The sequence below is a fragment of the Oncorhynchus keta genome, unplaced genomic scaffold (genome assembly GCF_023373465.1).
Source record: "Oncorhynchus keta strain PuntledgeMale-10-30-2019 unplaced genomic scaffold, Oket_V2 Un_contig_3287_pilon_pilon, whole genome shotgun sequence".
NCBI lineage: Eukaryota > Metazoa > Chordata > Actinopteri > Salmoniformes > Salmonidae > Oncorhynchus > Oncorhynchus keta.
Window position 1 is genome coordinate 14,595 of NW_026287173.1, and position 20,987 is coordinate 35,581.

Here is a 20,987-nt window from a genome sequence, read left to right on the forward strand (position 1 = left end):
GTGGCGACGGGAGAGACAACCGTGGCGAGGGAGAGACAACCGTGGCTAGGAGAGACAACCGTGGCGAGGGGAGAGACAACCGTGGCGGGGAGAGACAACCGGGGCTGGGGAGAGACAACCGTGGAGAGACAACCGTGGAGAGACAACCGTGGAGAGACAACCGTGGAGGGAGAGACAACCGTGGATATGAAAGGTAGAGACAACCGTGGGAGAGTTGAGGGGAGAGACAACCGTGGCTAGGTGGAGAGACAACCGTGGCGGGGAGAGACAACCGTGGCGAGTGGGAGAGACAACCGTGGAGAGAAGAGACAACCGTGGGAGGAGAGACAACCGTGGCGGGAGAGACAACCGTGGCGGGGAGAGACAACCGTGGAGAGGAGAGACAACCGTGGCGAGGAGAGACAACCGTGGGCGAGGAGAGACAACCGTGGGAGGAGAGACAACCGTGGAGAGGAGAGACAACCGTGGCGAGGAGAGACAACCGTGGCGAGGAGAGACAACAGTGGCTAAGGAGAGACAACCGTGGCGAGGAGAGACAACCGTGGCGTGGGAGAGACAACCGTGGGAGGAGAGACAACCGTGGGAGGAGAGACAACCGTGGCGGGGAGAGACAACCGTGGCGAGGAGAGACAACCGTGGAGAGACAACCGTGGAGAGACAACCGTGGAGAGACAACCGTGGAGAGACAACCGTGGCGGGGAGAGACAACCGTGGCGGGGAGAGACAACCGTGGCGAGGAGAGACAACCGTGGCGAGGAGAGACAACCGTGGCGAGGAGAGACAACCGTGGAGAGGAGAGACAACCGTGGAGAGACAACCGTGGCGGGGAGAGACAACCGTGGAGGGGAGAGACAACCGTGGCGGGGAGAGACAACCGTGGCGGGGAGAGACAACCGTGGCGGAGGGAGACAACCGAGGCGGGGAGAGACAACCGAGGGGGGAGAGACAACCGAGGCGGGAGAGACAACCGTGGCGAGGAGAGACAACCGTGGCGAGGAGAGACAACCGTGGCGGGGAGAGACAACCGTGGAGGGGAGAGACAACCGTGGCGAGGAGAGACAACCGTGGCGAGGAGAGACAACCGTGGCGGGGAGAGACAACCGTGGCGGGGAGAGACAACCGTGGAGGGGAGAGACAACCGTGGCGGGGAGAGACAACCGTGGCGAGGAGAGACAACCGTGGCGGGTAGAGACAAATGTGGAGAGACAACCGTGGAGAGACAACCGTGGAGAGACAACCGTGGAGAGACAACCGTGGAGAGACAACCGTGGAGAGACAACCGTGGAGAGGAGAGACAACCGTGGAGAGGAGAGACAACCGTGGCGAGGAGAGACAACCGTGGAGAGGAGAGACAACCGTGGCGAGGAAGACAACCGTGGCGAGGAGAGACAACCGTGGCGAGGAGAGACAACTAGAGACGGGGAGAGACAACCGAGGCGGGAGAGACAACCGTGGCGGGAGAGACAACCGTGGCGAGGAGAGACAACCGTGGCGAGGAGAGACAACCGTGGCGAGGAGAGACAACCGTGGCGAGGAGAGACAACCGTGGCGAGGAGAGACAACCGTGGCGAGGAGAGACAACCGTGGCGAGGAGAGACAACCGTGGCGAGGAGAGACAACCGTGGCGAGGAGAGACAACCGTGGCGGGGAGAGACAACCGTGGAGAGGAGAGACAACCGTGGCGAGGAGAGACAACCGTGGCGAGGAGAGACAACCGTGGAGAGGAGAGACAACCGTGGCGAGGAGAGACAACCGTGGCGAGGAGAGACTACCGTGGAGAGGATAGAGGGTTACCTGTATGAACGGTGCGTTGACGGGCTGTTGGAGGAGTAGCCAAACTCCATGGTGTACTGAGACCTGACGGTCGCAGGAGATGGAGGAGGGTTCAGGATCTGGAGAGGAGACAGAGAGGAGAGAAAGAAGAGGAGACGGAGGAGAGAGGGAGGAGAGAGGAGAGAAAGAAGAGGAGATGGAGGGAGGAGAGAAGAGGAGAGAGGAGATGGAGGGAGGAGAGAAGAGGAGAAGGAGGATAGAAGAGGAGAAAGAGGGACATGGAGATAGAAGTTCAAAATCAAATCGTTATTCATCACATGCGCCAAATAGAACAGGTGTAAAATTTACAGTGAGATGTTGACTTATGAACAATTTCCCACAATGCAGTTAAAATGTTACTAAATAAATAAAGGAAATAGAGTCAACGAACAGGGGTACCAGTACCGGGGTCAACGTGCAGGGGTACCAGTACCGGGGTCAACGCGCAGGGGTACCAGTACGGGGGTCAACGCGCAGGGGTACCAGTACCGGGGTCAACGTGCAGGGGTACCAGTACCGGGGTCAACGCGCAGGGGTACCAGTACCGGGGTCAACGCGCAGGGGTACCAGTACCGGGGTCAACGCGCAGGGGTACCAGTACCGGGGTCAACGCGCAGGGGTACCAGTACCGGGGTCAACGTGCAGGGGTACCAGTACCGAGGTCAACGTGCAGGGGTACCAATACAGAGTCAACGCGCATGGGTACCAGTACCGGGTCAACGTGCAGGGGTACCAGATAGTTGAGGTAATATGTACATGTAGGTAGAGGTAAAGTGACTAGACAATCAGGATAGATAATAAACAGTAACAGCAGTGCGTCGTGCTGAACGCGCCCCCTAATGAGGTAACATAACTGAACTAGTCGTGCTGAACTCGACCCTAATGAGGTAACATAACTGAACTAGTCGTGCTGAACCCGCCCCCTAATGAGGTAACATAACTGAACTAGTCGTGCTGAACTCGACCCTAATGAGGTCACATAACTGAACTAGTCGTGCTGAACGCGTCCCCTAATGAGGTAACATAACTGAACTAGTCGTGCTGAACTCGACCCCTAATGAGGTAACATAACTGAACTAGTCGTGCTGAACTCGACCCTAATGAGGTAACATAACTGAACTAGTCGTGCTGAACCCGCCCCCTAATGAGGTAACATAACTGAACTAGTCGTGCTGAACGCGCCCCCTAATGAGGTAACATAACTGAACTAGTCGTGCTGAACGCGCCCCCTAATGAGGTAACATAACTGAACTAGTCGTGCTGAACGCGCCCCCTAATGAGGTAACATAACTGAACTAGTCGTGCTGAACGGGCCCCTAATGAGGTAACATAACTGAACTAGTCGTGCTGAACGGCCCCCTAATGAGGTAACATAACTGAACTAGCAGGGTGCTGAACGCGCCCCTAATGAGGTAACATAACTGAACTAGTGCTGAAAGTAGGGCCCCTAATGAGGTAACATAACTGAACTAGTGGGGTGCTGAACGCGCCCCTAATGAGGTAACATAACTGAACTAGTCGTGACTGAACGCGCCCCCTAATGAGGTAACATAACTGAACTAGGGTGCTGAACTCGACCCTAATGAGGTCACATAACTGAACTAGTCGTGCTGACGCCCCAAATGAGGTAACATAACTGAACTAGTCGGGGCTGAACACGCCCCTAATGAGGTAACATAACTAGAACTAGTCAAAGTGCTGGACTCGACCCTAATGAGGTCACATAACTGAACTAGGTGCTGAACCCGCCCCCTAATGAGGTAACATAACAAGAACTAGTCGTGGGAACTGGCCCCTAATGAGGTAACATAACTGAACTAGTCGTGCTGAACGATCCCCTAATGAGGTCACATAACTGAACTAGTCGTGCTGAACCCGCCCCCTAATGAGGTCACATAACTGAACTAGTCGTGCTGAACCCGCCCCCTAATGAGGTAACATAACTGAACTAGGTTGAGGGGACCTGGCTTTGAAACGCAGTAGGCTAAGTGGGAGGGTTGAGGGGACCTGGCTATGAAACGCAGTAGGCTAAGTGGGAGGGTTGAGGGGACCTGGCTATGAAACGCAGTAGGCTAGGTGGGAGGGCTGAGGGGACCTGGATATGAAATGCAGTAGGCTAGGTGGGAGGGCTGAGGGGACCTGGATATGAAACGCAGTAGGCTAAGTGGGAGGGTTGAGGGGACCTGGCTATGAAACGCAGTAGGCTAGGTGGGAGGGCTGAGGGGACCTGGATATGAAACGCAGTAGGCTAGATGGGAGGGTTGAGGGGACCTGGCTATGAAAAGCAGTAGGCTAAGTGGGAGGGTTGAGGGGACCTGGCTATGAAACGCAGTAGGCTAAGTGGGAGGGTTGAGGGGACCTGGCTATGAAACGCAGTAGGCAAGGTGGGAGGGTTGAGGGAACCTGGCTATGAAACGCAGTAGGCTAGGTGGGAGGGCTGAGGGGACCTGGCTATGAAACGCAGTAGGCTAAGTGGGAGGGTTGAGGGAACCTGGCTATGAAACGCAGTAGGCTAGGTGGGAGGGTTGAGGGAACCTGGCTATGAAACGCAGTAGGCTGGGTGGGAGGGCTGAGGGAACCTGGCTATGAAACGCAGTAGGCTGGGTGGGAGGGTTGAGGGAACCTGGCTATGAAACGCAGTAGGCTAGGTGGGAGGGTTGAGGGAACCTGGCTATGAAACGCAGTAGGCTGGGTGGGAGGGTTGAGTGAGACTACAAATTGAAAGACGGCCTACGTTTCGACTCAAGGGAGAGAAGAACATACCTGTTATTCAACTAAATGCTGCTATAGTTTCTCATTTGGTAATGCAGGTTGTGTTGGTTAACCAGGAAAAGGGAAGCCAACTAGATGACTGGTGGGGACTGGTTAGGGACGAGGAAGCTAACTAGATGACTGGTGGGGACTGGTTCGGGACGAGGAAGCTAACTAGATGACTGGTGGGGACTGGTTCGGGACGAGGAAGCTAACTAGATGACTGGTGGGGACTGGTTCGGGACGAGGAAGCTAACTAGATGACTGGTGGGGACTGGTTCGGGACGAGGAAGCAGAGGAGGCGCCTGGCGATATGCATTTAGTCAGTCCATCTTTTCCTGGTCCACTCAGTCAGTTATAGTCAAAAGCCACAGAAAAATACAAGTTTGACGGGACTTTGAGTCACTATTTTTTTGTTGACGAAATTAACACTGGTTTAAAGTGCGTGTCTGTATTTTTTTATTTAACCTTTACTTATCTAGGCGAGTCAGTTAAGAACAAATTATTATTTACAATGACGGCCAAACCCAGACGGCCAATTGTGCCCCGCTCTATGGGACTCCCAATCACGGCCGGTTGTGAAACAGCCAGGATTCAAACCAGGGTCTGTAGTAACGCCTCAAGCACTGACATGCAGTAACTTGGACAACGACAAAGTAAGGTGTCAACGTGTGTGTGTAAGGTAGTGGTGTCAACAAGCGTGTGTGTGGTGTGTCAACAAGACAAAGTAGCAGGAGTCAACAAGACAAAGTGTGTGTGTGCAGGAGTCAACAAGACAAAGTGTGCAGGAGTCAACAAGACAAAGTAGCAGTGTGTGTGTGTGCAGGAGTCAACAAGACAAAGTGTGTGTGTGTCAACAAGACACCGGGGGAAGTAAGTGCCCTTGGTGGAAAGAGCTTGAGGAGGAGGCTCCAGACAACGTGGGGAGTCAACAAGACAAAGGGGCCACTGGACCAAAGCAAGACCATGATGCTCAACGAACCAATCACAGACTTCCCCCTGGACATACCTGAAGGCAACACAAAGTAGAAAGAGTCAACAACAACAAAGTAGCAGGAGTCAACAAGACAAAGTAGCAGGAGTCAACAAGACAAAGTAGCAGGAATCAACAAGACAAAGTAGAAAGAGTCAACAACAACAAAGTAGCAGGAGTCAACAACAACAAAGTAGCAGGAGTCAACAAGACAAAGTAGAAAGAGTCAACAACAACAAAGTAGCAGGAGTCAACAAGACAAAGTAACAGGAGTCAACAAGACAAAGTAACAGGAGTCAACAAGACAAAGTAGAAAGAGTCAACAACAACAAAGTAGCAGGAGTCAACAAGACAAAGTAGAAAGAGTCAACAACAACAAAGTAACAGGAGTCAACAAGACAAAGTAACAGGAGTCAACAAGACAAAGTAGCAGGAGTCAACAAGACAAAGTAGCAGGAGTCAACAAGACAAAGTAGCAGGAGTCAACAAGACAAAGTAGCAGGAGTCAACAAGACAAAGTAACAGGAGTCAACAAGACAAAGTAGCAGGAGTCAACAAGACAAAGTAGCAGGAGTCAACAAGACAAAGTAGCAGGAGTCAACAAGACAAAGTAGCAGGAGTCAACAAGACAAAGTAGCAGGAGTCAACAAGACAAAGTAGCAGGAGTCAACAAGACAAAGTAGCAGGAGTCAACAAGACAAAGTAGCAGGAGTCAACAAGACAAAGTAGCAGGAGTCAACAAGACAAAGTAGCAGGAGTCAACAAGACAAAGTAACAGGAGTCAACAAGACAAAGTAGCAGGAGTCAACAAGACAAAGTAGCAGGAGTCAACAAGACAAAGTAGCAGGAGTCAACAAGACAAAGTAGCAGGAGTCAACAAGACAAAGTAGCAGGAGTCAACAAGACAAAGTAGCAGGAGTCAACAAGACAAAGTAACAGGAGTCAACAAGACAAAGTAGCAGGAGTCAACAAGACAAAGTAGCAGGAGTCAACAAGACAAAGTAGCAGGAGTCAACAAGACAAAGTAGCAGGAGTCAACAAGACAAAGTAGCAGGAGTCAACAAGACAAAGTAGCAGGAGTCAACAAGACAAAGTAGCAGGAGTCAACAAGACAAAGTAAGACAAAGTAGCAGGAGTCAACAAGACAAAGTAGCAGGAGTCAACAAGACAAAGTAGCAGGAGTCAACAAGACAAAGTAGCAGGAGTCAACAAGACAAAGTAGCAGGAGTCAACAAGACAAAGTAGCAGGAGTCAACAAGACAAAGTAGCAGGAGTCAACAAGACAAAGTAGCAGGAGTCAAGACAAAGTAACAGGAGTCAACAAAAGTAGCAGGAGTCAACAAGACAAAGTAGCAGGAGTCAACAAGACAAAGTAGCAGGAGTCAACAAGACAAAGTAGCAGGAGTCAACAAGACAAAGTAGCAGGAGTCAACAAGACAAAGTAGCAGGAGTCAACAAGACAAAGTAACAGGAGTCAACAAGACAAAGTAGCAGGAGTCAACAAGACAAAGTAGCAGGAGTCAACAAGACAAAGTAGCAGGAGTCAACAAGACAAAGTAGCAGGAGTCAACAAGACAAAGTAGCAGGAGTCAACAAGACAAAGTAGCAGGAGTCAACAAGACAAAGTAGCAGGAGTCAACAAGACAAAGTAGCAGGAGTCAACAAGACAAAGTAGCAGGAGTCAACAAGACAAAGTAGCAGGAGTCAACAAGACAAAGTAGCAGGAGTCAACAACAACAAAGTAGCAGGAGTCAACAAGACAAAGTAGCAGGAGTCAACAAGACAAAGTAGCAGGAGTCAACAAGACAAAGTAGCAGGAGTCAACAAGACAAAGTAGCAGGAGTCAACAAGACAAAGTAGACAACAAGTCAACAAGACAAAGTAAGCAGGAGTCAACAAGACAAAGTAACAGGAGTCAACAAGACAAAGTAACAGGAGTCAACAAGACAAAGTAGCAGGAGTCAACAAGACAAAGTAGCAGGAGTCAACAAGACAAAGTAACAGGAGTCAACAACAACAAAGTAGCAGGAGTCAACAAGACAAAGTAGCAGGAGTCAACAAGACAAAGTAGCAGGAGTCAACAAGACAAACAAAGTCAACAAGACAAAGGAGTCAACAAGACAAAGTAAGCAGGAGTCAAGTCAACAAGACAAAGTAGCAGGAGTCAACAAGACAAAGTAGCAGGAGTCAACAAGACAAAGTAGCAGGAGTCAACAAGACAAAGTAGCAGGAGTCAACAAGACAAAGTAGCAGGAGTCAACAAGACAAAGTAGCAGGAGTCAACAAGACAAAGTAGCAGGAGTCAACAAGACAAAGTCAACAAGACAAAGTAGCAGGAGTCAACAAGACAAAGTAGCAGGAGTCAACAAAGACAAAGTAGACAGGAGTCAACAAGACAAAGTAGCAGGAGTCAACAAGACAAAGTAGCAGGAGTCAACAAGACAAAGTAGCAGGAGTCAACAAGACAAAGTAGCAGGAGTCAACAAGACAAAGTAGCAGGAGTCAACAAGACAAAGTAAGACAACAAAGCAGGAGTCAACAAGACAAAGTAGCAGGAGTCAACAAGACAAAGTAACAGGAGTCAACAAGACAAAGTAGCAGGAGTCAACAAGACAAAGTAGCAGGAGTCAACAAGACAAAGTAGCAGGAGTCAACAAGACAAAGTAGCAGGAGTCAACAAGACAAAGTACAGGAGTCAACAAGACAAAGTAGCAGGAGTCAACAAGACACAAAGTAGCAGGAGTCAACAAGACAAAGTAGCAGGAGTCAACAAGACAAAGTAGACAGGAGTCAACAAGACAAAGTAGCAGGAGTCAACAAGACAAAGTAGCAGGAGTCAACAAGACAAAGTAGCAGGAGTCAACAAGACAAAGTAACAGGAGTCAACAAGACAAAGTAACAGGAGTCAACAAGACAAAGTAGCAGGAGTCAACAAGACAAAGTAGCAGGAGTCAACAAGACAAGGAGTCAACAAGACAAAGTAGCAGGAGTCAACAAGACAAAGTAGCAGGAGTCAACAAGACAAAGTAGCAGGAGTCAACAAGACAAAGTAGCAGGAGTCAACAAGACAAAGTAGCAGGAGTCAACAAGACAAAGTAGCAGGAGTCAACAAGACAAAGTAGCAGGAGTCAACAAGACAAAGTAGCAGGAGTCAACAAGACAAAGTAACAGGAGTCAACAAGACAAAGTAGCAGGAGTCAACAAGACAAAGTAGCAGGAGTCAACAAGACAAAGTAGCAGGAGTCAACAAGACAAAGTAGCAGGAGTCAACAAGACAAAGTAGCAGGAGTCAACAAGACAAAGTAGCAGGAGTCAACAAGACACAGGAGTCAACAAGACAAAGTAGCAGGAGTCAACAAGACAAAGTAGCAGGAGTCAACAAGACAAAGTAGCAGGAGTCAACAAGACAAAGTAGCAGGAGTCAACAAGACAGGAGTCAACAAGACAAAGTAGCAGGAGTCAACAAGACAAAGTAGCAGGAGTCAACAAGACAAAGTAGCAGTCAACAAGACAAAGTAGCAGGAGTCAACAAGACAAAGTAGCAGGAGTCAACAAGACAAAGTAGCAGGAGTCAACAAGACAAAGTAGCAGGAGTCAACAAGTCAACAAGTCAAAGTAGCAGGAGTCAACAAGACAAAGTAACAGGAGTCAACAAGACAAAGTAGCAGGAGTCAACAAGACAAAGTAGCAGGAGTCAACAAGACAAAGTAGCAGGAGTCAACAAGACAAAGTAGCAGGAGTCAACAAGACAAAGTAGCAGGAGTCAACAAGACAAAGTAGCAGGAGTCAACAAGACAAAGTAGCAGGAGTCAACAAGACAAAGTAGCAGGAGTCAACAAGACAAAGTAGCAGGAGTCAACAACAACAAGACAAAGTAGCAGGAGTCAACAAGACAAAGTAGCAGGAGTCAACAAGACAAAGTAGCAGGAGTCAACAAAACAGGACAAAGTAGCAGGAGTCAACAAGACAAAGTAGCAGGAGTCAACAAGACAAAGTAACAGGAGTCAACAAGACAAAGTAGCAGGAGTCAACAAGACAAAGTAGCAGGAGTCAACAAGACAAAGTAGCAGGAGTCAACAAGACAAAGTAGCAGGAGTCAACAAGACAAAGTAGCAGGAGTCAACAAGACAAAGTAGCAGGAGTCAACAAGACAAAGTAGCAGGAGTCAACAAGACAAAGTAGCAGGAGTCAACAAGACAAAGTAACAGAGTCAACAAGTCAACAAGTCAACAAAGTAGCAGGAGTCAACAAGACAAAGTAGCAGGAGTCAACAAGACAAAGTAGCAGGAGTCAACAAGACAAAGTAGCAGGAGTCAACAAGACAAAGTAGCAGGAGTCAACAAGACAAAGTAGCAGGAGTCAACAAGACAAAGTAGCAGGAGTCAACAAGACAAAGTAGCAGGAGTCAACAAGACAAAGTAGCAGGAGTCAACAAGACAAAGTAGCAGGAGTCAACAAGACAAAGTAGCAGGAGTCAACAAGACAAAGTAGCAGGAGTCAACAAGACAAAGTAGCAGGAGTCAACAAGACAAAGTAGCAGGAGTCAACAAGACAAAGTAGCAGGAGTCAACAAGACAAAGTAGCAGGAGTCAACAAGACAAAGTAGCAGGAGTCAACAAGACAAAGTAGCAGGAGTCAACAAGACAAAGTAGCAGGAGTCAACAAGACAAAGTAGCAGGAGTCAACAAGACAAAGTAGCAGGAGTCAACAAGACAAAGTAGCAGGAGTCAACAAGACAAAGTAGCAGGAGTCAACAAGACAAAGTAGCAGGAGTCAACAAGACAACAAAGTAGCAGGAGTCAACAAGACAAAGTAGCAGGAGTCAACAAGACAAAGTAGCAGGAGTCAACAAGACAAAGACAAGTCAACAAGACAAAGTAGCAGGAGTCAACAAGACAAAGTAGCAGGAGTCAACAAGACAAAGTAGCAGGAGTCAACAAGACAAAGTAGCAGGAGTCAACAAGACAAAGTAGCAGGAGTCAACAAGACAAAGTAGCAAGAGTCAACAAGACAAAGTAGCAGGAGTCAACAAGACAAAGTAGCAGGAGTCAACAAGACAAAGTAACAGGAGTCAACAAGACAAAGTAGCAGGAGTCAACAAGACAAAGTAGCAGGAGTCAACAAGACAAAGTAGCAGGAGTCAACAAGACAAAGTAGCAGGAGTCAACAAGACAAAGTAGCAGGAGTCAACAAGACAAAGTAGCAGGAGTCAACAAGACAAAGACAATCAAGTATTTCTCATATAACACTAACAGTAAACAGGTTCGGACTGGGGGTCATGGGGTTCGGACTGGGGGTCATGAGGTTCGGACTGGGGGTCATGAGGTTCGGACTGGGTTCGGACTGGGGGTCATGAGGTTCGGACTGGGGGTCATGAGGTTCGGACTGGGGGTCATGAGGTTCGGACTGGGGGTCATGAGGTTCGGACTGGGGGTCATGAGGTTCGGACTGGGGGGGTCATGAGGTTCGGACTGGGGGGGTCATGAGGTTCGGACTGGGGTCATGAGGTTCGGACTGGGGTCATGAGGTTCGGACTGAGGGGGTTAGTTCGGATTTTTTTATTTTCATTTAACCAGGCAAGTCAGTTAAGGATTCTTATTTTCATGACAGCCTGGGACAGTGGGTCAACAGGGTCTGGGGCTGGGGTCAGACTGGGGTTCGGACCTGTCAGCTCTGGGGCTTGAACTGGGGCAGAGGTTCCGGACTAGTCCAACGCTCGGCGGGTCTGGGGTCATGAGGTTGACTGGGCTCGGACTGGGGTTATGAGGTTCGGACTGGGGTTATGAGGTTCGGACTGGGGTTATGAGGTTCGGACTGGGGTGTCTCATCAAATTGTATTGGTCACATGCAGATTGTAGCTATAGATGGTGATATCTCTCTAGGAGCTGATCCATCTGTCTGTGTGGTGTGGCGAGCGGTCCTACCTGGCAGAGATCCGGACAGAGAGGCAGGGTGAGGTACATAACCCAGAGAAACAGAAGGGCCGTGAACCACCAAGTCATTGGTTACAGTCTCCCTGTCATCCTTCATCTGGGGACAGAGCACGCGCTGGCACACCAAGTAGATGGCACCCACCACAAACAGCGCCATGACAACCCCCACAATGGAGCCGATGGTGTTGGTGGGCTGGGAGGACGGCTCTTCAGTCGGGTCTGGGGGGCAGAGGAGGAGCTTACTAGGAGGACATTATTCCATGTTTAGTTGAGAGATCCAGCAGGTAAAATACGACCTTTTAGCCAGGTAGTTAGAACACATTCTTCACCCCATCATGTAGACACACTATAGATAAACTGGTCTAGGATCAGATCCATCATGTAGACACACTATAGATAAACTGGTCTAGGATCAGATCCATCATGTAGACACACTATAGATAAACTGGTCTAGGATCAGATCTGTCATGTAGACACACTATAGATAAACTGGTCTAGGATCAGATCCATCATGTAGACACACTATAGATAAACTGGTCTAGGATCAGATCCATCATGTAGACACACTATAGATAAACTGGTCTAGGATTAGATCCATCATGTAGACACACTATAGATAAACTGGTCTAGGATCAGATCTGTCATGTAGACACACTATAGATAAACTGGTCTAGGATCAGATCCATCATGTAGACACACTATAGATAAACTGGTCTAGGATTAGATCCATCATGTAGACACACTATAGATAAACTGGTCTAGGATCAGATCCATCATGTAGACACACTATAGATAAACTGGTCTAGGATCAGATCCATCATGTAGACACACTATAGATAAACTGGTCTAGGATCAGATCCATCATGTAGACACACTATAGATAAACTGGTCTAGGATCAGATCCATCATGTAGACACACTATAGATAAACTGGTCTAGGATCAGATCCATCATGTAGACACACTATAGATAAACTGGTCTAGGATCAGATCCATCATGTAGACACACTATAGATAAACTGGTCTAGGATCAGATCTATCATGTAGACACACTATAGATAAACTGGTCTAGGATCAGATCTATCATGTAGACACACTATAGATAAACTGGTCTAGGATCAGATCTGTCATGTAGACACACTATAGATAAACTGGTCTAGGATCAGATCTATCATGTAGACACACTATAGATAAACTGGTCTAGGATCAGATCTGTCATGTAGACACACTATAGATAAACTGGTCTAGGATCAGATCTATCATGTAGACACACTATAGATAAACTGGTCTAGGATTAGATCCATCATGTAGACAAACTGGTCTAGGATCAGATCTGTCATGTAGACACACTATAGATAAACTGGTCTAGGATCAGATCTGTCATGTAGACACACTATAGATAAACTGGTCTAGGATCAGATCTATCATTTAGACACACTATAGATAAACTGGTCTAGGATCAGATCTATCATTTAGACACACTATAGAAAACACTCTCTCGTGAGATAAACTGTCCTAGGATCAGATCTATCATTGGACTTACAGCAGCCCATCTCGTCTGAGTTGTCAGAGCAGTCTGTAGAGTGGTCACACTATAGATAAACTGGTCTAGGATCAGATCTATCATTGGACTTACAGCAGCCCATCTCGTCTGAGTTGTCAGAGCAGTCTGTAGAGTGGTCACACTATAGATAAACTGGTCTAGGATCAGATCTATCATTGGACTTACAGCAGCCCATCTCGTCTGAGTTGTCAGAGCAGTCTGTAGAGTGGTCACACTATAGATAAACTGGTCTAGGATCAGATCTATCATTGGACTTACAGCAGCCCATCTCGTCTGAGTTGTCAGAGCAGTCTGTAGAGTGGTCACACTATAGATAAACTGGTCTAGGATCAGATCTATCATTGGACTTACAGCAGCCCATCTCGTCTGAGTTGTCAGAGCAGTCTGTAGAGTGGTCACACTTCTGATGTTTCCCCACACACTGACCGCTGGAACAGCTGAAGTGGTCCGGAGAGCAGCGCACTGGAGAGGGTTAAACCACATTAAATTAAACCAGGTTCAAACCAGTTTAAACCAGGTTCAGCAGTAATGTACATTAGACTGGAGAGGGTTAAACCACGCTAAATTAAACCAGGTTAAACCAGGTTCAGCAGTAATCTACATTAGACTGGTGCGAGATGTGTCTCTCCCTCTGTGTGTGTGTGAGATGTGTCTCTCCCTCTCTCTGTGTGTGTGAGATGTGTCTCTCCCTCTCTGTGTGTGTGTGAGATGAGATGGTCTCCCTCTGTGTGTGTGTGAGATACAACTGTCTCTCAGGTTCTCTGTGTGTGTGTGAGATGTGTCTCTCCCCTCTCTGTGTGTGTGAGATGTGTCTCTCCCCTCTCTGTGTGTGTGAGATGTGTCTCTCCCTCTCTGTGTGTGTGAGATGTGTCTCTCCCTCTCTGTGTGTGTGAGATGTGTCTCTCCCTCTCTGTGTGTGTGTGAGATGTGTCTCTCCCTCTCTGCGTGTGTGAGATGTGTCTCTCCCTCTCTGTGTGTGTGAGATGTGTCTCTCCCTCTCTGTGTGTGTGAGATGTGTCTCTCCCTCTCTGCGTGTGTGAGATGTGTCTCTCCCTCTCTGCGTGTGTGAGATGTGTCTCTCCCTCCTCTGTGTGTGTGAGATGTGTCTCTCCCTCTCTGTGTGTGTGTGAGATGTGTCTCTCCCTCTCTGTGTGTGTGAGATGTGTCTCTCCCTCTCTGTGTGTGTGAGATGTGTCTCTCCCTCTCTGTGTGGTGTGAGATGTGTGAGATGGTCTCCCTCTCTGTGTGTGTGAGATGTGTCTCTCCCTCTCTGTGTGTGTGAGATGTGTCTCTCCCTCTCTGTGTGTGTGAGATGTGTCTCTCCCTCTCTGTGTGTGTGAGATGTGTCTCTCCCTGTTCTGGAGGTGTGAGATGTGTCAGGTTCCCTCTCTGGTGTGTGAGATGTGTCTCTGTGTGAGAGGTCTACCCTCTCTGGTGAGGTGAGATGTGTCTCTCCCTCTCTGCGTGTGTGAGATGTGTCAGGTCTACCCTCTCTGGTGTGTGAGATGTGTTCTCCCTCTCTGGTGTGTGTGAGATGTGTCTACTCCCTCTCTGTGTGAGGTGAGATGTGTCTCTCCCCTCTGTTCTGGTGTGTGAGATGTGTCTCTCCCCTCTCTGGTGGTGAGATGAGACAGGTTCCCTCTCTGCGAGGTGTGAGATGTGGAGGTTCCCTGTTCTGTGTGTGTGAGATGTGTCCCTCTGTGTGTGAGATGTCCCTCTCTACCCTCTCTGGAGGTGTGTGAGATGTGTGTGTGTGTGAGATGTGTCTCTCCCTCTGTGTGAGAGATGTGTCTACCCTGTTCTGTGTGTGTGAGATGTGTTACAACTGTTCTGTGTGTGTGAGATGTGTCTCTCCCTCTCTGTGTGTGAGATGTGTCTACAACTGTCCTCTCTCTGGTGAGAGAGATGTGTCTCTCCCTCTCTGTGTTACAACTGTGTGAGATGTGTCTCTCCCTCTGTTCTGGTGTGTGTGAGATGTGTCTCTCCCTCTCTGTGTGGAGTGAGATGTGTCTCAACTGTTCTGTGTGTGAGATGTGTCTCCAACTGTTCTGTGTGTGTGTGAGATGTGTCTCTCCCTCTCTGTGTGTGAGATGTGTCTCTCCCTCTCTGTGTGTGTGAGATGTGTCTCTCCCTGTTCTGTGAGTGTGAGATGTGACAGGTCTCCCCTCTGTGGTGTGAGAGACAGGTCTCAACCCTCTGAGAGACAGGTGTACAACTGTTCTGGGTGAGGTGAGATGTGTCTCTCCAACTCTCTGTGTGAGTGAGATGAGACAGGTCTACCCTGTTCTGGTGGAGGTGAGATGTGTTACTCCCTGTTCTGTGTGTGAGATGTGTTACAACTGTTCTGGGGTGAGATGTGTCAGGTTACCCTGTTCTGTGTGTGTGAGATGTGTTACAACTGTTCTGGTGTGTGAGATGTGTCTCTCCCTCTCTGAGTGTGTGAGATGTGTCTCAACTGTTCTGGTGTGAGGAGAGATGGTTACAACTGTTCTGGAGTGTGTGAGATGTGTCTCTCCCTCTCTGTGTGTGTGTGAGATGTGTTCTGTGTGTGTGAGATGTGTCTCTCCCCTCTGTTCTGTGTGGAGATGTGTCAGGTTACAACTGTTCTGTGTGTGTGAGATGTGTCTCCCTCTGTTCTGTGTCTCTCCCTTCTGTGTGTGAGATGTGTCTCTCCCTCTCTGTGTGTGTGTGAGATGTGTTACTCCCTCTCTGCGTGTGTGAGATGTGTTACAACCTCTCTGTGTGTGTGAGATGGGTTACAACTGTTCTGGTGTGTGAGATGTGTCTCTCCCTCTCTGGTGTGTGAGATGTGTTACTCCCTGTTCTGTGTGTGAGATGTGTGTGAGATGGTCTACCCTGTTCTGTGTGTGAGATGTGTCAGGTTCCCTCTCTGGTGTGTGAGATGTGTCCTCTCAGGTTACAACTGTTCTGGGGTGTGAGATGTGTCTACAACTGTCTCTGTGTGGTGAGATGTGGTTACCTCTCTGTGTGTGTGAGATGTGTCTCTCCCTCTCTGGTGTGTGAGATGTGTTACAACTGTTCTGGAGGTGAGAGATGTGTTACAACTGTTCTGTGAGGTGAGAGTGTCAGGTTCCCTCTCTGTTCTGGAGAGATGTGTCTCTCTCTCCCTCTCTGTGTGTGTGAGATGTTCAACTGTTCTGTGTGTGTGAGATGTGTCTTCCCTCTCTGTTCTGGAGATGTGAGATGTGTCTCAGGTTACCTCTCTGTGAGATGTGTCTACAACTGTTCTGGAGGTCTCTCCTCTCTGTGTGTGTGAGATGTGTCTCTCTCCCTACTCTGTTCTGTGTGAGGAGAGATCCTCTCTGTGTGGAGAGAGATGTGATGGTTACCCTGTTCTGTGTGAGGAGAGTCTTAGGTTACAACTGTTCTGGAGGAGATCCTGACAGTTGACAACTGTTCTGTTGCAGGGAGGCTGAGGTCAACACACTGTCTGGAGTCACACTGAAACTCTGAATCTGAACAGAGGAGGACAGTCTACAACTGTTCTGGAGCTGAGAGACAGGTCACAACTGTTCTGGAGGGGAGAGACAGGTTACAACTGTTCTGGAGGAGGAGAGACGGGTTACAACTGTTCTGGAGGAGGAGAGACAGGTTACAACTGTTCTGGAGAACAGGTGGGGGGTTCTGGGGGAGGAGAGACGGGTTACAACTGTTCTGGAGGAGGAGAGGAGAGACAGGTTACAACTGTTCTGGAGGAGGAGAGACAGGTTACAACTGTTCTGGAGGAGGAGAGACAGGTTACAACTGTTCTGGAGGAGGAGAGACAGGTTACAACTGTTCTGGAGGAGGAGAGACAGGTTACAACTGTTCTGGAGGAGGAGAGACAGGTTACAACTGTTCTGGAGGAGGAGAGACAGGTTACAACTGTTCTGGAGGAGGAGAGACAGGTTACAACTGTTCTGGAGGAGGAGAGACAGGTTACAACTGTTCTGGGGGAGGAGAGACAGGTTACAACTGTTCTGGGGAGGAGAGACAGGTTACAACTGTTCTGGAGGAGGAGAGACAGGTTACAACTGTTCTGGAGGAGGAGAGACAGGTTACAACTGTTCTGGAGGAGGAGAGACAGGTTACAACTGTTCTGGAGGAGGAGAGGAGAGACAGGTTACAACTGTTCTGGGAGGAGGAGAGACAGGTTACAACTGTTCTGGAGGAGGAGAGGAGAGACAGGTTACAACTGTTCTGGGGGAGGAGAGGAGAGACAGGTTACAACTGTTCTGGAGGAGGAGAGACAGGTTACAACTGTTCTGGAGGAGGAGAGACAGGTTACAACTGTTCTGGAGGAGGAGAGACAGGTTACAACTGTTCTGGAGGAGGAGAGACAGGTTACAACTGTTCTGGAGGAGGAGAGACAGGTTACAACTGTTCTGGAGGAGGAGAGACAGGTTACAACTGTTCTGGGGGAGGAGAGACAGGTTACAACTGTTCTGGAGGAGGAGAGACAGGTTACAACTGTTCTGGAGGAGGAGAGACAGGTTACAACTGTTCTGGAGGAGGAGAGACAGGTTACAACTGTTCTGGAGGAGGAGAGACAGGTTACAACTGTTCTGGAGGAGGAGAGACAGGTTACAACTGTTCTGGAGGAGGAGAGACAGGTTACAACTGTTCTGGAGGAGGAGAGACAGGTTACAACTGTTCTGGAGGAGGAGAGGAGAGACAGGTTACAACTGTTCTGGAGGAGGAGAGGAGAGACAGGTTACAACTGTTCTGGAGGAGGAGAGACAGGTTACAACTGTTCTGGAGGAGGAGAGACAGGTTACAACTGTTCTGGAGGGAGGAGAGACAGGTTACAACTGTTCTGGAGGAGGAGAGACAGGTTACAACTGTTCTGGAGGAGGAGAGACAGGTTACAACTGTTCTGGAGGAGGAGAGACAGGTTACAACTGTTCTGGAGGAGGAGAGACAGGTTACAACTGTTCTGGAGGAGGAGAGGAGAGACAGGTTACAACTGTTCTGGAGGAGGAGAGACAGGTTACAACTGTTCTGGAGGAGGAGAGACAGGTTACAACTGTTCTGGAGGAGGAGAGACAGGTTACAACTGTTCTGGGGGAGGAGAGACAGGTTACAACTGTTCTGGAGGAGGAGAGACAGGTTACAACTGTTCTGGAGGAGGAGAGACAGGTTACAACTGTTCTGGAGGAGGAGAGACAGGTTACAACTGTTCTGGAGGAGGAGAGACAGGTTACAACTGTTCTGGAGGAGGAGAGACAGGTTACAACTGTTCTGGAGGAGGAGAGGAGAGACAGGTTACAACTGTTCTGGAGGAGGAGAGACAGGTTACAACTGTTCTGGAGAGACAGGTTACAACTGTTCTGGAGGAGACAGGTTACAACTGTTCTGGAGGAGGAGAGGAGAGACAGGTTACAACTGTTCTGGAGGAGGAGAGACAGGTTACAATCTGTTCTGGAGGAGGAGAGACAGGGGTTACAACTGTTCTGGAGGGAGGAGGAGAGACAGGTTACAACTGTTCTGACAGGTTACAGATGTTCTGAGAACAGGTTACAACTGTTCTGGAGGAGGTACAGAGGGTTACAACTGTTCTGGAGGAGAGGAGTGAGGTCAGAGTTCAGGAACAACAGGTTACAATGTTCTGGAGAAGAGACAGGTTACAACTGTTCTGAGACCAGAGAGGTTACAACTGTTCTGGAGGAGGAGAGACAGGTTACAACTGTTCTGGAGCCAACTGTTCTGGAGGAGGAGAGACAGGTTACAACCATCTGGAGGAGAGACAGGTTACAACTGTTCTGGAGGAGGAGAGACAGGTTACAACTGTTCTGGAGGAAGGAGGCAGAGACAGGTTACGCAACTGTTCTGGAGGAGGAGAGACAGGGGAGACCACAGGTCTAATCTAACACCTGTTCTGGGTCAGGAGACCACTGTTCTGGAGGAGGAGAGAGGTTATCTAACACTGTTCTGGTCAGGACTCGAGGATCAGGTTACAACTGTTCTGGAGGAGACCAGACGTAGGTCTAACACCTGTTCTGGAGGAGGTCAGACAACAGGTCTAACTGTTCTAACACCTGTTCTGGAGGAGGAGAGACCACAGGTCAATCTAACACCTGTTCTGGAGGGGAGAGACAGGTTACAACTGTTCTGGGAGGAGGAGAGACGTTACAACTGTTCTCGGTCAGACCACTGTTCGACAGGGACGCCTGCCTCGGTCAGACCACTACAACTGTTCTGGAGGTCTAATCTAACTGTTCTGAGGAGGGTCAGACCACTGTTCGAGAGGTTAACGCCTGCCTCGGTCAGACCACTGTTCTGTTCTGGAGGAGGAACACCTGACAGGTTACAACTGTTCTAACGTGCAACGGTTCAGACCACTGTTCTGAGGAGGTCTAACAGGTTACAACTGTTCTCGGTCTGGAGGAGAGAGACAGGTCTAACACCTGTTCTCGGTCAGGACCACTCGAGGTCAGGTTAACACCTGTTCTGGAGGTCAGACCACAGGTTAACAACTGTTCTGTCAGACCAGAGACAGGTTAATCTAAACTGTTCAATCAGACCAGAGACAGGTTACAACTGTTCTGGAGGAGGAGACCACTCAGGTTACAACTGTTCTGGAGGAGTCAGACCACTGTTCGTAGGTCTAACAGGTTACAACTGTTCTGGAGGACCAGGAGAGACAGGTTAATCTAACGCCTTCTCGGGAGACCAGACAGGTTCTAACGCAACTGTTCTGAGGAGGAGACCACTCGCAGGTTACAACTGCCTGGAGGAGGTCAGACCACTACAACTGTAGGTCTAACTGTTCTAACGCCTGCCTCGGTCAGACCACTCGACAGGTCTAATCTAACTGTTCTGGAGGAGGAGAGTCAGGTTACCACTGTTCTGGAGGTCTAACGCCTGTTCTGGAGGAGTCAGACCACAGGTTACAACTGTTCTCGGTTCAGGACCACTCGACAGGTTACAACTGTTCTGAGGAGACCAGGTTACACCTGTTCTCGGTCAGACCACTCGACAGGTTAATCTAACACCTGCCTGGTTCAGGAGGAGAGACAGGTTAACAACTGTTCTGGTCAGGACCAGAGACAGGTCAACTGTTCTAACACCTGCCTCGGTCAGACCACTCGACAGGTTAATCAACGCCTGGAGGAGGAGGAGGTCAGGTTACCACTGTTCTGCAGGTCTAGAGACAGGTTACGCCTGTTCTGGAGGGGAGACCACTCGACAGGTCTGTTCTAACACCTGTTCTCAGGGTCAGACCACTCGCAGGTCTAACACCTGTTCTCGGTCAGACCACTCGCAGGTTAATCTAACTGTTCTGCAGGTCAGACCAGACGTACAAGGTCTAACACCTGTTCTCGGTCAGACCACTGTTCTGGAGGAGGAGAGACAGGTTAACACCTGTTCTCGGTCAGACCACTCGTAGGTCTAGGTCTAACACCTGTTCTCGGTCAGACCACTCGGAGGTCTAGGTTAACACCTGCCTCGGTCAGACCACTACAACTGTTCGCAGGTCTAATCTAACACCTGTTCTCGGTCAGACCACTCGCAGGTTACTAACACCTGCCTCGGTCAGACCAGAGACAGGTTAATCTAACTGCCTGCCTCGGACAGGACCACTGTTCGCAGGTCTAATCTAACGCCTGCCTCGGTCAGACCAGACAGGTCTAATCTAACGCCTGCCTCGGTCAAACCACTCGGAGGTCTAACGCCTGCCTCGGTCAGACCACTCGCAGGTCTAACGCCTGCCTCGGTCAGACCACTCGACAGGTTAACGCCTGTTCTCGGTCAGGACAGAGACAGGTCTAACACCTGCCTCGGTCTGGAGGAGGAGAGACACTGTTCGACAGGTCTAACACCTGTTCTCGGTCAGACCACTCTGTTCTAGGTCTAACACCTGTTCTCGGTCAGACCACTCGACAGGTCTAACACCTGTTCTCGGTCAGACCAGACGTAGGTCTAACACCTGTTCTCGGTCAGACCACTCGCAGG

The 20,987-nt window shown here is 49.2% G+C and overlaps 1 long non-coding RNA gene and 1 pseudogene across 4 annotated transcripts in view; one reads left to right on the plus strand and one right to left on the minus strand.

Moving 5' to 3' along the window:
* The window catches only part of LOC127923816 (low-density lipoprotein receptor-related protein 6-like), a 96,433-nt pseudogene that overhangs the window by 7,991 nt on the left and 67,455 nt on the right, over window positions 1–20,987 (minus strand). Inside the window, exons 19-22 of the transcript XR_008115529.1 lie at window positions 13,383–13,493; window positions 11,461–11,688; window positions 5,422–5,572; window positions 1,795–1,892 (exon numbers count right to left, since the gene is read on the minus strand). The product of XR_008115529.1 is annotated as a low-density lipoprotein receptor-related protein 6-like (transcript). The remainder of the gene's footprint in view (window positions 1–1,794; window positions 1,893–5,421; window positions 5,573–11,460; window positions 11,689–13,382; window positions 13,494–20,987) is intronic.
* LOC127923821 (uncharacterized) lies at window positions 16,601–17,656 on the plus strand. 3 transcript variants are annotated; one of them, XR_008115537.1, is made up of 3 exons: window positions 16,601–16,613; window positions 16,970–16,999; window positions 17,345–17,656. It is a non-coding gene; the product is annotated as an uncharacterized LOC127923821 (long non-coding RNA). The 3 variants fall into 3 exon arrangements; XR_008115536.1 differs by lacking the exon at window positions 16,601–16,613 and adding an exon at window positions 16,674–16,694 and having other exon boundaries at window positions 17,435–17,656; XR_008115538.1 differs by lacking the exon at window positions 16,601–16,613 and adding an exon at window positions 16,682–16,694.